This window comes from Cydia pomonella, chromosome 18 (assembly GCF_033807575.1).
Source record: "Cydia pomonella isolate Wapato2018A chromosome 18, ilCydPomo1, whole genome shotgun sequence".
NCBI classification, from domain to species: domain Eukaryota; kingdom Metazoa; phylum Arthropoda; class Insecta; order Lepidoptera; family Tortricidae; genus Cydia; species Cydia pomonella.
In genome coordinates, this window is record NC_084720.1 from 5,131,747 (window position 1) to 5,144,180 (window position 12,434).

The 12,434-nt window shown below is 36.8% G+C and overlaps 1 protein-coding gene across 1 annotated transcript in view; it reads left to right on the plus strand.

Moving 5' to 3' along the window:
* Window positions 1-12,434, plus strand: part of LOC133527836 (transient receptor potential cation channel trpm) — a 399,070-nt gene that overhangs the window by 217,373 nt on the left and 169,263 nt on the right. The gene's annotated exons all lie outside the window — the stretch shown is intronic.

Sequence of the window (12,434 nt, forward strand, 5' to 3'; positions counted from 1 at the left end):
TGATTTGTTTGTTTTATGTTAACCTGTTTAATATGTGCAATACTGACATACATACATACGAGTACATTAATCAAAGATGGTAAAAGATTTACCACAATTTTGAATTGCGAAGACGGTGGGATGACCTGGTCAGCTTCCTGAACAACTGGCCGGAAAAAACATCAAATCGGGAGTCGTGGAAATCAAGGGGAGAGGCCTTTTCCCAGCAGTGGGACAGTCAAACAGGCTAGGAAAAAAAGAATAAGGAGTGAAAATTCGCGATAAAAAAGCTGCTACCCCCCAATATATTAACATTTGACATTTTGAAAGATCTCCGTCTATCCTAGCGCCCCTAGCCACGAAATTAAACGCAGTAGCCCTCATTAAGTAATTGTCTAATTTAGCTACAAATTCAATAATCCAATCAATAAATTTTGACGACCGGTTTGACCTAGTGGGTAGTGACCCTGCCTACGAAGCTGATGGTCCCGGGTTCAAATCCTGGTAAGGCCATTTATTCGTGTGATGAGCATGGATATTTGTTCCTGAGTCATGGGTGTTTTCTATGTATTTAAGTATTTATAAATATTTATACATTATATATATCGTTGTCTAAGTACCCTCAATACAAGCCTTATTGGGCTTACTATGGGACTTAGTCAATTTGTGTAATAATGTCCTATAATAAAAAAAGAAAAAAAAAGAAATTGAAATGACGTTTTATTATGAGAAAAATTGCGTCAACATTTAAGACTAAATTAAACATTATCTGGCTGACTCTTTCCAGTTATAAAAATCCTAAAAAGGCTTTCTTCTTCAGTGATTAAGTCTTTAAAGATAAACTAAGGACTGTGTTATCTTATTTCTTGTGTGATAAAATACCTAATTAAGGCAGATAGCTTTACAAGTATAGATATAATGAAGGTTCAGTTTCCAAAAAGTTTTTGCAACTTCCCTAATAGCATTTTGATAATTTTTATTACGCTGATAAATCTGCGAGTGATTTTTTCTAGTACGACTTTTATAAGTATTTTTATATTAAAGAAATCATTGAAAAATTCACCACAAAAAGCTTCGATAGATCAGTTGGAGCGATTGGACCACTATTCCGAAAGGTCGCAAGTTCGAGTCTTGCCGAGCATTTTTTAGGGTTCCGTACCCAAAGGGTAAAATGGGACCCTATTACCAAGATTCCGCTGTCCGTCCGTCTGTCACCAGGTGAGATCTCATGGACCGTGATAGAGATGATGTATCTATTTCTGTTGCCGCTATAACAAATTAACAACAAATACTAAAACATACGGTACCGTCGGTGGGCGAGTCCGACTCGCACTTGTCTGGTTTTTCCATTTTTCTTTTAATATAAAAATATGATATGATTACATGCCTGTATTTCTTTTTCTACCCTCCATACAAAGGCCAAAATTATTTTGCGTCGAAAATATATTTCTTCCACTTTTCCCTAATAAACACGATACTGAATATGCCTTAAGCGGATCCATTATTTTTGTTGCAACCTGTATAGCAAGTGCGAGCGTTATCAAAAAAATAAAATGAAAATTAAATAATAATATTATTTGGTTCACAATTTCATTTCAATAGTAATATGGTTGGAATCTTCTTTTAAGTATGAAATACACTTGTTATTGTTGCAAGAAGAGTGATGCATTTCAAGATACATTTAAAATGAGCAACCATCCTGTTCGTTCTGATTATGATTTGACATTATTGAAAATTATTGGTCTGTAGGCCTAAGATGGTCGCGTTTTTATCATCACGGTATCCATTTTCTAAAAATTATACATACACTCTAAAAGTGCAACTATCATATCTGTTGACGCTGTAGGTGTTCCACAATACAAACTCGAAATACGGATTACGAAAAACAGTTTAATTTCCAAAAGTTACAGTCACCACGTGAATTTTATATAAGAGCGATATGTACGTGTGTCGCGCGCGGATAGACAAGCCGACTGATCGAATACTGCTATACGAAGGTAGTCATCAATTCATCACTTTAGATACAAATTACAAGCCGTTTCGATGTACACCCAGCTGCAAAGGTGCTTACCCCCTTTATGAATACATTGTGAATGTCATCTCGCTTTGTGTGGTAGGGCACAGCACAGCGGATGTCATTCCAGATCTAGAGCAGAGCCCAATTGGGGAAGTACCTCCACCTTACAGAAAACCGTATTCAAATAACACTAGACCCTACTCATAGTATTGTGTTCCTGCCGGTGAGTAAGGTTGCCAGAGCTCAACGAGGGTACGGAGTGTTAGGGTAGGCATCGCGCATGAAACTGCTTACCATCAGGCGGGCCGTATGCGTGTTGGCCACCGACGTTTATAAAAAAATTAATGGAATTCATTCATAAAGTGGGTATGCACTCTGTGCATACTGTGTCGTAGCTGGATGTGCATCGCTATTTACGTGCAATGTGCAATTGTGCAAAGCAATGTCCCGCTCATATACCGGAGTGGCTTGCGATTCAGCATCAGTGTGCTAATAGGCCTAAAGCCTGGTCCTGGCCTTTGTTGAACAAAGGATCCTGATAGTCTGAGGATACAGCTTGCGCAGTGTATATGCATATTAGCATACGTCCTAAACCCACATGACATGAATTTATGTGTCTTGTCAGGGATAGATAAATAATATAGAGTGGAAGTTTTCACACAACCGCTTCTCTCGTCATTGATTTAGATGGCAACATACCGTACGCCGACTTAAGCATGGTCTCGGTAAGGCGTTTTATGTTTTTTATAGTGTCCCACTGAACATTCGGTTTACGTTTTGATTTTGGTAGGTTTCGGCTAAAATTCGTATATCGGGCGAAGGTTCAGTTTCGGCTAAAAAAGCTGCCGAAATCGGCGGCACTGTTGCGTAAACTGTATTATTGGTAGTGTCAAGCTAAAGTTTCATTTTTGGTTTCAACATAAAAATCATGTTTCAGAACAAAATCGAAACTGAACCTTCGGCCAAAACTAGAGCAAAAGTGAACTTCGGTTTTGACAAAAACTTCGGTTTGGATCAGATACTGCTTTTTTGCGGTGAATTCTTTTAAAAACCGCTCACTTTCTAACATCATTCCTGCAACAACTAATATAAATCTTCTTGGTCGCACTCGATCAACTCGAGCGACACGGGTGATATACATATATCTTTGCGAGCGAAATATATGAATCAATCTTTTCAACTCAGTGAAGAGTTTTGCGCATCCGTAATGATGATAAAACAAAATTCTTCAAGTAGGCACAGTCTATAAAACAATACAGTCAATCGACGAAGCCATCTGACAGGGCAATCGTGCGAGGTGCGGGCGGCGAGGGGTGGGTCGCGCGTAGTGAGTGTGTGTTAATATGACGAGCAGAGACGTCAGTCTTTATTATACAATATGTCTCCGGTTCGGTGTATATTGTGCGTGTGCCCACTGTATTGTCTACGTCGAGAAGTCCATGATACCGGCATTGTGCTCCTGGATATGATCTGTATGCAAATAATACTAATTATATTCGTACATTTATGTATTCATCATACATTATTCATCTTCGCAGAGTGGGTACAGTGCGACAAGAAAGATAATAATTTGGAAAAATTTCATTTTTGGTACAAACTTTTATTTCTGACTGTACTTTTACTCCACAGGCAACTAATACTCGTCGAGACAATTTTAATGACCCTAAACACAATTTGTTGGCGTTGTTTTAAATATCACAGAGTTCCCATGGCCACCATGGCCTCCATTCTCCATCATCATAATCCGTTGATACAGGGGAGTCCGTTGCTACACGGGAAACCGGTCGTGGTGGAGGGCCGGCTTAAGCCTCCACCATCTGAATATGTCGCCTTGAAGAAGTCGTCATGTATGGGTTTAATATAAAAATGATTAATAAAAATAATGTCAAACAAAACAGCAAATAATATTGCATTGTCGTCCGATTTACATGTGTATGCAAAATTTTAACTCAATCGGAAATTTTAAAGTGAATACATTTCAGCCCGCAAGATTTGACCCACACTAACAAATACAAATTAACATACATACATACATACTAACAGGGCAAGTTAAATAAAAGCTTGAAAAAATGAAGAGAGCCTAGAGTAGTAATTTGTTTTACAAGGGGGCTAAGTTGTTTTAAATGAACAATTTCATGAGAATTAGTTTTTGAATAATCAAGAGAGCCTTTACCAGGTGGTGTGGTGAATAGTACATTACGATACAAGTGCGAAAAATAGGAAATTCGAAACGAGTGGCGATACATTAAAACACAACCGAAGGGAGTGTTTTAAATCGATACGAGCTGCAAATTACCTATTCGCACATGTATCGTACAACATTTTACAGTACATATGGCCCTTTAAATGTTTGACACAGTAACGTAATATGCTAATTTGCGCACTAGTGCGGTAAAGTAGCATCATATGTACTGTAAAATATTTTTACCGCGGAAGTATTTATTTTTGTAATATCTTTATAAATTACTCTCTTGTCGTAATACAAATGTTGTGGATTGAAATCTCTGTGATATATTGTTATCTTTACATATTTCTAAGAATAAAAACAATAAAGGATTAGAGGGAAAAAATGGATCGGACCGTAATTCAATATTTCGACGGATTTGGATACGCGTATCTGTTATGTTAAATTATTATCTACGTCAGACCCGTATCTCGATCTTCCTTGTTTATCCTTAATGTTTCCTTAATATAGGAGTTATTTTATTGATAAAGTAGAAAGGGTTATTTGGCCCAATAAAGGAGAAAGATGAATACCTACTACGATAAATAAACGCTTTAAGTATATAAAAATAACCTAGTTTATTACGAGTAATATCATAATAATAACGATCAATAATGGCTCCTCTATACGATGGACCAACGAGATGGCCATGCGATGGTTGAGAGCACGCACTATGGAATGGGCCACGTGTAGATGCGTACGCACCATCGCTGGCTGACACTAACTTTGATGTGCGGATACGGCTCAAACATATTCGCGCACGCGCATCTGCACGTCTACACACTCGCAGCCGGTGTGCTCTGGCCTTTATTCCAGATACTTACATTTTCATTGAATATTGATTTAACCGGTATTAAATTCTCTCGGATAACAGAAGTAAAAAGAAAAAAAAAGAATTCCAAACGAGGAAGTCATTTTTCGCCAATCAAGGACCGCCGTAAAAAACAACAAAGCTTAGTTTCCTCTGAAAGTTGAAAATTAATTTTAAACGGAAACATTTATTCCGAAAGATTTAAGCAAAGAAAATGAATAATATCAACTCGTTCAGGTGAAAAGAAAACTCAGCGAAGAGCTGAATCTTCAGTGAGACATCGTCTTTAAATGTTCTAACTCTCAATTGAAGTTATTTGATTATCAACCTAAAGTCAAGGCGGATAGATTTTAAATTTGATTGTAAATTAAAGCGTTTGTGATATTTAAATTAAAGTAATGAAAATCGAGAGGTAGGCGAAAACTTGCACTTTAACGTGTATTTTAAATAAATACTTAGATCTTGGTTTATTTAGTAGTAGGTAGATCTGAGTTATTAACCCAGTACTTGAGAAAATTAACGCCCTTTTAAACTCAGCGAGTTGGATAATCGGTTGATAACATTAAATCGTAATAAGACGAAAGGCGACGATCGTGCAAACGTAGTCCTCATTAAATTTTTCTTCCCTTCCATAACGTCAATATCCAGAGAGTAAAATGAGGACTGCATTTGTATAGAGAAGTGGTAATGCCCTTTCCTCTTAAGGATCTTAAAAGTTTGATAGCTAGAGCGTAACGTTGCCTACTTGCCATTAACAACAGTCCATAGACACCGCAACCAATACTCGTGGTCGCCACACGAGAGTATTTTTAATAGTATGCTGCTAATTCTATGAGATTCTAAAAGTTTTGTAAAATATTTTTTGGATATATTTGATTTGTGGACATAGCAGCTTCAATAATGATGCGAGTAAAATGCATTGAGCCATTGAAAGTAAAAGATTCACTGAGATCAGAACCCCTAGTGTAAAGTTATTCGATAGCGAAACGTGACGTACGCGTTTGCGTTAAGTCTTATTTTGTTGATTATGAGTTTCCAAAACGTTCCACTTATCGCACTGTTTTTAAATCCCATATAAAATGAGACTTAACGCAAACGCGTACGTCACGTTTCGCTATCGAATAAAGATAGTTTATTATTCAAGTAGGCATATTACAATGCGCTTATGAACGTCAAATAAAGCTACACCGGCTCTAACCCTACACCTCTGACCCTAAATTTACACTAGGGGTCTGTACTAGGGGTCTCATCCTGTGATGAGATATTTATACAATGGAATCCGTTTATTATGACTCTGCTTATATTGACCAACCGCTTACTATGACTATGACATATTACTGTGCGAAGTTTGGTTTTCATATAAAATTCTTTGTATGAAAGTCAGATAAAATGACTTCGCTTACCTATTAATCCTATTTTCTTGAAATTATGACCGGTTATAATGACATATTCGATGATGTTCGTGGCCGTCCCCACGTCTTTCCCTGCTAGGACGTTTGGGGCATACTTGACGAGTATAAGTTGTTGTAGTTTTGATTCTGAATGATAATATGATATTAGGTCCTAAACTCATGTCTCCCAAAAGAATTTGAGATTAATTCGAACAACTTCAAAAAAAAGAAGATCAACTTTGCTTTATATGACATCCGCTTAGTATGAAGTGTTGGTTACTTCCCCATTATATGCGCATTCTACTGTAGTTTAAGTAGTGCTGCTGATCGTAAATGTAAACAATTGAAAATCTTTAGCAGTTGTGGGGCTGCAACCGACATGTGGTGACCGCAGACATCTTATATTGTTCCCTTTAAAGTCCCTTTAAAGTTCATTACTGATGCCCGTTGAATCCAGGAAGTTCCAGATTCTTTTGGCCGTAATATTCTGTACCTCACAGGGTTGCAATACATGCCGCCCTAAGCATGGTACTTCTTTTAGACATTAGTGATCTACAGTAACAGAGAATGTGCATTATAGTGTCTTCTGACTCCTGGCAGAACCGGCATGTCGCATCTTGTTTCTTTCCAATTTGAAATGTGTTTATTAAACTTAGTGTCCAGTCAATATTCTAGTCACCGCGCAGATTTTGTGCCTTTTGAGCCCTAGAAGCTCCTTATCAGTTTTATATACATGAACCTAGCGGGTATTTAAGTGATATCTGTGAAAATTTGGTGAAGTACTCATTCCGAGGGAGGAAAGGATACTTTTAGCCACCGGATATTGATATCTTTACAAAGAAAATTCAGACATTGCTATTTATAGGTCCAAAGGAGGTAGATCAATAGAATTGTCCTTTACGGGTTTTATTTAAATTCCAGTCGTCTTTTCAGTATTTGCGTGTGAATACAAATAGGTTAAAATGTTATGGCCTCAGTGTCAAGCGTCCAGCGGAGCGTTTGACGGGGCGTGCAGCGTACGAGGTGCTCAAAAATACTCTAAGGCTATAGGTTCACACGGCGTTAATTTTTCTCGTAAATTTTGCTTTTCGATATTCGATAAAATTCCGTATACAGTATATGGAAAAAAATAACGACGTGTTAACCTAGCCTAACACCTAACGCACTCTAAAGTCTCTTAACGCGTGTACAATAGAGGCGTGTTCAGATATTTGTGAGCACCTTGCCCGCTCCGATATATCTGATGGTGACTAGACTGTACAACGGGAAGTACGGCGCAGCGGTTATGTTAACAAATGTTGATTGTGCTGACAGTATGCAAGCATCATAAATGCATGCTGCACAAACAACTTTGCCGCTCGCCTCCACGCTGCCTTCCCCGGACGCTCCGCTAGACGCTGGCCACTGGGACGTAGGACTATTTAGGTACAAATCACAGCTTCCTAGTGGTTTCGTCTATATTATTTAAAAAAGGCTGTAATACCTAATGTCTCATTTACGTATGACTCTCATAAATTTCACTGTCTCGTACATTATTTCACACTATAAAGGTATTACTCTGTACATTTACCGTACATAAATCCCCAGTACAATAGGATCTGGATGCAGAGATTAGACCAAATGCACTCTCTGTGGGATGCACCTTGTAAATTGTTGAGGTTTCGCGGCCGGCATACCTGTAGGGTTGTCAACTTTAATCAAGGTAACTTTCCAATTTTAACTGTTTTTTGTAAGTTATAACGAGTTAAAGAAAATATAGTGAGGGAAAACGTAAAAACCGGACTTATTTCAATAGGGCGTAGTTTGGGATGGAACGGCTCCTGGCAGTTGTTTTCGTATAAACCAGTTCCTGCTCCAATTCTCGGGATTTGCTTGCCAAAGCTGACCTCATGTTACTTTAAGATTTAAACGGAAAATGCTAAGCTGAAGATAGAAAAAGAAAAGAAAAATGTGTCGTTTCGTCAGGGTATCTACGTAAAAGAACAAAATTAATATCATTACTTTCTATTTGATGAGATTCCTATGGTCTATCGTTGGCCAGTTACAAAAATGGCTTACATAAATCACAAATTGAATATTTTTTAAACGAGGTAATGCATACATTCAAACAAGACTGAAAGTGTATATATTTTCTGATTATGATAAATTTTTGCTTGCTCATTATTCAGAAGGTTTTATTTGGTAAAATATTAACGTTATGTGTGTGTCAACCCTAGTTGGTCTGGGTAATATCTCTCAGTATCTGACATCAGCTGGTTCCCGCGTTACATAAGAGCTTTCTTTCGGATAATGTGATTACTGCACCGCTGCGAACTCTTTTGAATTAAGTATTTAAAAAACTAAGCTAGAAATGTATGTAAATTTCTATATTTTACTATGACGTAGAAAATAAAAAAGTATGTTTATAAGTAGTATTATTTGATAAAAATGAGCAGAAGTATTTCTCTGATGGAAAACCACATATGTTATTAAGGTGATTCAAACTAGTACTGAGTTTTATATTATACCCTCCCTCTCATTATACCCTATTGTATTAGAATAAACTCTAGATTTTTTTTATAAATTTTGTGATTGATATTGGTCGCTACCGACCGTTTGAACATTGTGAAATCAAAGAAAGGCGATGTTATCCTAAATATCCCTTTTCATTATGCAGCAGTCATATAAACTACTATAACAGGTAAATATTGTCATGAAACACAATAAAAGCAAACCATATGACACATCGCAGTAAGAACGTAATTGTATAAAATTTGTATAAGTGGGTACTTGACAGGCGGTACTGGTGGCGACCCCTAGCGCCATCTCTCTTCGCTAGCCCGTGAGCACCTGAGTTGAATGGGTTAGGTCGAACCATACGATGGAATTAGGGGTGGCCAGGGATCCACCCATGCCACCGACCGGATGCCCAAGCGGTCTAGGCATCTGTCGCGTAAACAGAGGACTCTGGTTCGATTCCGAACACTGGATGCCTTTGCTATTTTTTCCTTCGTATATGACATTTATTTCGGTTAATAACATACATTTAGGCTTTAGGCACACTATTGAACTATCTAGGTTTCCTAGCTTCAAATAACCTTACGTATATGCAATGAGAATTTGAAATAGAGGTAAGGTAAACACATCATTCAAACTTTTAGAACGCCATTTGACCGTGATCCTTATATTATTTCACTGATATGTGCTAAATTTGTTAAATTAAAAAAAGTGGCGCCATCTTACCGTGCCCGGTACTATTTAAAGTCAAATGGCGTTCTAAAAGTTTTAATTATGTGTCGTAAGATGGCAGTAAATTTACGTCGCTACAAAGTTTTCTTTGACAATACACCTCTATTTCAAATTCTTTTTGGAATATGCAAGTTATTATCAAAGAAATATCCTGACATGAATTCCATTTGCCTACTCCATAAGCCTGAAAGCTGAGAAATAACACCCATGTGCGTGGGAGTGGTAATTTGCATACAAACTGCTCCCTTGGTTTTAGGGCCTTTTTCGCCCACATGTGAATTGCTATCTTATGTGTATACAGGGTGTCGTTCAGCACGGATCAAACGAAGGCTCTAATGATAGAGATAAAAGGACCTTAACACTTTATTGTCAAATAAAAAAAGGAAGTTAAGCCTTTGCGCCTAAAAGGTCAACATACTCAAAATAATTCTGTCTTATTCTAATAGGTTAAAAAAGTGGGTCAAAACTTTTGTATTTTATAAGATTTTTTACATAATTGTTTTATTTTATCTTTGACGTTATTTTGTGAAATTCTTAGTATGAAATTTGATCTGTATTATAATTCATTAGTATTATGGAATAATATTTACATCAATAAATTGCTCTGATAATTAGCTTAAATATAATTATATGTACCTAATACTCTGTCTATTCATAGGTGCTTGTTGCTAGGCCTACATGAATAAAGTATATTTGAACTGAACATATGTTGCCAAGAAAAGGGTTAAAAGGTATCGGTTCAGTTTTCACTCAAATCTGGTTAATATGTACCTAGTAAATTTGTACCCCTGACCATCATTATGTAAGGATACTTTGTCATCATTAGGTTACAAAATTTACGCACGGAACACAATTTGTAATTTTATTTATTTATTAAAAAAAATTATTCAGGTAACAAGGCCTATATTACAAATACATTATAGATAAGCATACGAATACATATACATTTTATAAAATTAAAACTAAACACGATTTAGGCGACAAAATGGCGTGGCTCCGTTGAATCGGCTGGTCTAGTGTCGAATTCGGCAGTTTGACCCGGAACCTCCGAAATACGACGCCCTTAGGCCAGAAGTCGGCGCATTCGATGGTCCCCTGCAGCGGTCGCAGCATACCTACGGCCCGATTCGAAGAATGAGATACGATAACGATAAGTTTTCATTTAGATACCGTTTGTATGTCGTATAATTGACAGAAGCAGCTCGATTTGGGCAACCAATGTCACTTTGACGTTAGAAATCTCGTAGATAGATCTTATTGGGATCAAAGCGAAATGGGAATAAAGGTCAATTTTGACATGCCGTTTAGTTATCTATCTTTTAAAGATCTTTCCAAGGCCTTAAACGTGTCGCTAGACTTATACTTATACTTGAAATTGGAATATTTTAAGGATCTCTGCCCTTTTTTTATCCGCACTGAACGGGACACCCTGTATTTAGTGTCTAGGCACAGTCTAAGAAATAATACAGTCGGTTGACGAAGGCGTCTAGACAGGGCATCCGTGCGGGGTGCGAGAGGCGGGGCCGGGAGGGGCGGTCCCTGAGTTTCATACACGCTATTGTTAGTATTCCGGGATATGATTTTGAGGGCTGATGCGTGTCTTGTAATTATCAATCAGTTTGTCCACAATTAAAATATTGCATACGACATGTGTTAATTGTTTGTTTCAGTGTAAACAAAAATATATCATATTATGATATCAATTTTTAAATTCAAAATGGCGGACATGTTTTATAGCTTATTTTAAGAAATTACGAGTAGTTTAAGACTATTTAAAAAGCAAGAAATTGTTTCTTGCTTCTGTTTGTATATGTATCATGTAGTATTTGATGTTTTCATTATTTTTGATAGTCCTCGGGGTGCCGATTACAAGATGGCGGACATTCATTTTTCTTAAAAATCGGTATGGGTGTCATCTCCGAGGTTCGAAATACTTAGCTCTTCATTAAGTAAATAGGTACACGGTAATTTAAACGTTTCCTCTTTTAAAGTTAGTTAAAAATAAATTCTAGGACTGTCAACGAAATTACGCAACTTTAGGATATATATTTTCCCTAATTAATACCTCAATATTTAAAAAAACCTCGTAATACTTTACGACTCACCGTAACCGCCTACAAAGGATCGAGCAATGAGACTGTATGGGATTGTAGAGTCGACCCCCGCCGTTCGTAATTATGCCATAAACACCTGAATATACAAAGTATTGAATTTGTTACGAACGAAGGCAAGAACTTTACGAGCATGTGAGGGCTTAGGAAATTTATGTGTTAACTGCTTAATAAATTGTGCAGTGTGTATATTTATTACGAAAATAAATTCTAAGGGAATAGCTTAGCTTACTTATACCGCGATTTTCCTCGGTAAGCTTAGCGACAGATTTATATTTTGCGCAAGACTAGCGAGGAATACTGAAGCTTCACTGAGAATAATTTAAAACAATTGAAATTGCATTACCGTTTAATGCTTTAAAGTTTTTAAACAGTTCCGTATGAGCATATCGAACAAAACAGTAAATATTACTGTTCCAAAAAGACAGTAAATTTTACTGTTTTGCGTAGCTAAAATGTAGTGATGGTTCGTTTCTTTTTATCGTTTTTTCAATACTTAGAAATGTTCAAAACAGTTTATGTTACTGTTTTGTATTTTAGTGTTTTTCAAACATTTGTTGATATTGTATAAAGCAGTTTTTTTTTCTTTATTTAACGAGCTTAGTCTAAAAGATGATGCCGCTCAATAGTATACATCGAGAACTGTTCTTACACTAAAACATTTAAAAGATCT